The sequence below is a fragment of the Hipposideros armiger genome, unplaced genomic scaffold, assembly GCF_001890085.2.
Source record: "Hipposideros armiger isolate ML-2016 unplaced genomic scaffold, ASM189008v1 scaffold_589, whole genome shotgun sequence".
NCBI lineage: Eukaryota > Metazoa > Chordata > Mammalia > Chiroptera > Hipposideridae > Hipposideros > Hipposideros armiger.
The window spans coordinates 110,355-115,462 of NW_017731939.1; positions in this window are offsets into that span (position 1 = coordinate 110,355).

Here is a 5,108-nt window from a genome sequence, read left to right on the forward strand (position 1 = left end):
ACACGATTATTTTTTTCATTTTAAAACTACCTTCTCTTAGCCCATTTCCACTTTCAACTATTGCTCTACTTCTGTCCCCCTTTCATAGCAAGACTTTCTTGAAAGAGTATTGTATACTTCTATATCTAATTTCTTTTTCTCCTCTCTTATCAAACTTCTTGTATTAAGGTCAGTTGATAGACAATTAAAACCAGTGGTCACTTCTCAGTTGTGGTATAGCCCTGGAAATTTCAGCAACATTTGCCATAGTTCATCATTCCTTTTCCTTGAGCTACTTTCTTGATTTGGCTTCCAAGATGTCGTCTAATTTTCTCACTAGTTGTCTGGCTTTTTTTCTCACTACTTTTTGCTGATTCCTTCTTACCTCCTTGAGCTCTCATATGGAATTGCTCAGGACTTGCCACTGGGACTTCTCTTCTCTATTTAACCTCACTTCCTTGGTACTTAAATCAAGATTCAAAATTTTAGATATAAGCTGCCAAAACCTAAATGATTTAGCACAGATCTCCTCTGGGGCCTCCAGCCTACTTGTTCCCTTGACTTAAATATGTTTGTGCATTATAAACTTAACATGTCCCAAACTGAGCTCCTTCTATGCACGCCACTCAAACCCCTTCCTCTCACATGCAGTAAATGGCAAATTTGCTCTCAATCTCTCAGACCAAAAGGTCAGAGTCTTCTTTAATATCTGGTTTACCCCCCTTCACACTTTGTGTCTTAGGCTCTACCTTTAAAATATATCCAGGATAAAAATTCTCATATCTCCAGTGTCATTCCACCCTAATCAAAATCATAATTATCTCTCACCTCAAATCTCTTAATTGGTCTCCCTATGTCTATCTTTAACCTATTCCCAAGCATGAAGAAGCCAGAGTGAATGTAGTAAAACCCAAAGCAGATCATGCTCAAAATCTCCCGAAAGTTTTCCATTTCATTCTGAGCAAAAGTCCAAGTCCTCATAGTGATCTGCAGGATCTTACATTATTTGTTCTCATTTCAAATTACCTCTCCTACTTCATCATTTCTAACTTCTACTCCACCCATAATGGCCCTTTAACTCTTCAGCTCTTCCTTAACCATGCCAGTGTGCTTGCAACCGAGATGTTTGCACTTGACATTGCTTCTGTCTGCAATGGTCTTTCCCCAGATATCTGTTTGGCTGACTACTTTGTCCTTTTCATAGCTGACGATATGTCTTATTTATTTTTGTTTTTGTCTGTATCTACCAGTAAAATATAAGCTCTATGTATTTAAGTAGCACTGGCTGTTGTAACAAATGCCCAAATTTTAGTAGGCTACCATAATATAGTTTATTTTTGGCTCCTATAGCTGTTCAGTTATTTTTATGGTCAGTGGTTTGAGAGAGTGTTCTGCCCCACATCATCATTCAGGGACTCAGGCTGACAAGAGACCTGCCGTATTCCAATTTCATCATCTAAGACCATTCCTAAATCTTAAAGGCAATGGCACAGAAATTACCAACTTTACTTCTATTCCAATTCTAATGCAGGTCCCCAGTAAGATAGCCACATCTGGATGAAAGCATGCGGGAGATGTAGATGGTAGATTGGGCAGCTACCATCCTGTGGCAACAAAGAGCCTGAATATTTGGTGACTAAATGGCTGTCTATGCCACATTCCATAAGAACAGTGATTTTCTACTTTTATTTACTGCTATATCCCCAGCACTAGAACAGTTAAACAAGTATCTGAAATATAAACAAACTGAACAAATAAACCATTTATGGGCCTATTACCCTGACCAGCTACTATCCTTTCCCTTCTCCAGCTTATCAAAGTAATAGCTCAGACTTCCTGTTTCACTGGGACTTCCTAGTCACTCCTTATCTGACTCTAATCTGAGTTCCACCAAACCCAAACTTCCTCCTAGCAAAGAAATTCACCAGAAAATGTGGCAGGATAATATTTAAACAATTTGTTTTTTAATTCCCATGATTTTCTTTCTTTTCTTTTTTTTTAAGATTTTATTGGGGAATTGGGGGAGGGGAACAGACAAGTTCCTGTCCTTTGTTCTTCAGTCAAGTTGTGGAGGACGTTGCTTCACTCGCCCATGTTGGTATTGTGATCATTGCGCTCTTCCTGGCTGAGGCAGATCAGTCACCGGCCATTTGACGGCTGCTTACGCTGGCTGCCGGCCACTCACAGTAGCTCATGGCAGCCCACTGCAGCCCCACTGCAGCCTGCATCGTCGCTGGTGACTCACAGCAGCCCAGCTCCAGGTCGAGCTGTGGTTCACCATCTTAGCTATAGAGAGCAGCATCACTGGCCCATGTGCGATCCAAACCAGTGGCCCTCCTGGTCAGAGATGGTGTCCAAGCCAACTCTTAACCAACGAGCCACTGGGCCAGCCCCCGTGATTCTCTTTCTTACCTGCGGTGTGCTGCCCATGGAAATGGAGCAACTATTACTATAGGGAAAAGGCAGAACACTGCTGAAAGTAAAGAAGTCAGTATTTAGTCTTAATGTCCCACAGACAATTTTAAAATCTCACAGGAGTGACAAAGATCCCGAAATCTGATTTTTGGTTGTAAGAGTTAGGCAGCTAAGAGGAGTTGTTTTTTTTCTGTACTTTTAAGGATGTTTTTACATATCAAAAAGTATACTCGGAAATGTGTTTTTTGACATTTTAATCTAAACTGTAGAGTAGACACAGTATGACTTGGGAATCGTTTCATATCATTCTGGAAAAAGGTGAAAATTTGTTCCTATGCTGCAGTGGGAGAGTAGTCTGAGGTGGGAAGCATTTTAACTTGGGTTTTCCAAGAGCAGAGATAGTGGTAAGGATTTACATGTAAGCTATTTATCTGGGGAAGGTGATCCTCAAGAACAGGAAGAAGAGTGGGGAGAGTGAGATAGGAAAGCTAAAAAAGCCAATATAAGTGTGTTGTTGAAGTTCCTGTTGTGAGCAATGGAATTGACTTTATTTTGCTGAAACTTCCTGAGAAATATACAGATTGCCTTCTAGAACTGTCCTTCCAAGAATGGGGGTAAGAAGCATTTTATTCATTGGCTCCCATCCCAAATTGGTCAAAGTTACTCCTGAAAGCATTAACTTCCTTGCACTTCTGAACTATGCATGCCATTCAGACTATCACGGCATTGTAGAAGATCCTTGGGGCGAAAGGGTAAGATGTGGCAGTATGTCTTAGTAATAGAATGCTAAAGGCATGAAGTGACTGAAAGCCCTTACGGAGCTGTCCACACTAATTATGACTGAAATGAGGTGAGGCCTTAAGGATATGCACTGGACACTAGCAGTATTTTGAAATCTATAGGGAGATTCTGAGGAGATATGACAGACATTTAGAATTAGTAAGTGTCCTGTTTTATGCCCTTCCCAGATTTTGGACTAGAAGAAACTAGGATTTGAAGTAGGACAGCCATATTATACAAACATTACAAATTAGGCATGGTAGGGTCTATATATACCAGCAAATGAGTGCCACCCCAAGCAATGAAGAAACAAAACAAAACAGACAGGACAAGCTCTATAATAATCGGAGGCTAGTTATGGTCTGTGGCTACACAATGACCAGACACCTTTCCCTGACATTAGACTGCCCCAAGCACGGAGAAAAAAGGGGAAGGCACAAGGCAACGTCTTTGAATTTGACTAAGTACTTGACCAAAATGGTGATTCTAAAAGGGAATTCACTTAATACCTCCAAAGTTTATTCACCACCTCTGAAGGAAAAAAGAATGCGGAGGTACAGGAGCTTGTGAGAAAGTTAAATTCTATTATAGAGAAATAAAGGCCTTTACATTTTTGATCACCTGAGTTATCCTTTCAGAACTAAAACCTAGAATTCACTAAATTTTTTTTTTGTCTCCATCAGCATTAAACTAAATTGGCCACTGTTTATTGCAACCAAAGAAGCCTACCTAATACACAACTTGCTTCCAGAGAGTGAATTAGCTGCCTATACTGTTCTGTTGGAAATGGGACTTGGTGTTCAGAGACAATGCGATTCCAATTCATATTCTGGGGAGAGGAGCTAATTGCCCACGAGACAAAATGGAACCAGGAAAATGAAGCTCTGGGATCCAAGCAACTGCCACCATAGAATAATTTTTAAAAGAGTATGGATTCCAGAGCTGCTGTGTATGATGAATGCTTCTGATAATTTAAAGTAAGAGGATGAAAGCTCACACCACTAAGTTGTGACTTTGTATCATGGAATGAAAACCAGGGGCTTTCTAATTCTGCTGAAAGACATTTTATTTTTATTGTTATTTTTATAGCAGAAGTGCTGAAGTCACTAATTGATGAATGATTCTAAAGATTGCTGAATTATCTACCAATTGAAATTAGAATCTGATTAAGTCTCTTGTGTAAAGTTAGGGAATTGATCAATAACTGATGGAGATTTGACAATGAAAAAACAAAAGCATCTGGAAAGATTTCAAGGATCTGAGCATGGAGTGTGCCAAGTTGGAAGTCACCTGAAACCTCCTATTGGCATGTGGTTTGCTAGAGAACCACTCTGCTAATAGGAGGAAGCTAACGGTTCCCTTCATGCCCGCACTGCTGCTTGTTAGTATCCAGAGTCCAAACTTCACGTTGCCAGGGCACTGGAGTGCAGAGTCAGAGGAGGGAATGCAAGGTTACACACAGACACGTTGGAAGAATTTGCCCATTTGATCAATCAAAAATCTGAAGAAACTGAGGGAGTTGGGTTAGAGTGTAATAACTACGGCAGATGTAACAAAAGTATGGCTATGCTTTATTTATTACTATGCCTGTACTTCTTTGAGAGTCTGAATATAAGGCATCAGCCAGAGCTAACGTTGTAAATCTAATGATTTCTGGGTTGAATAATAAAACCCAATGATACTGAAAGTTGGCACGTGCTAAAAGGCATAAATTGGCCAGGAATCGCTGGGCCTCATGCAGCACAGAGGTTGTAATCAGGCCACCTGCAGCCTGGATCTGGCCTGGCGACAATGCTTTGGCCCCCATAGTTTGGGCTCACCCAGTGTTTTTAAAACAGTTGATTCATATGCCAAGAAACCTACATAAAAACATTCATTCTCACCCTCTTTTTAAAAGATATGGCAACACTGAGCTCATATTGCTATGTGGCAAC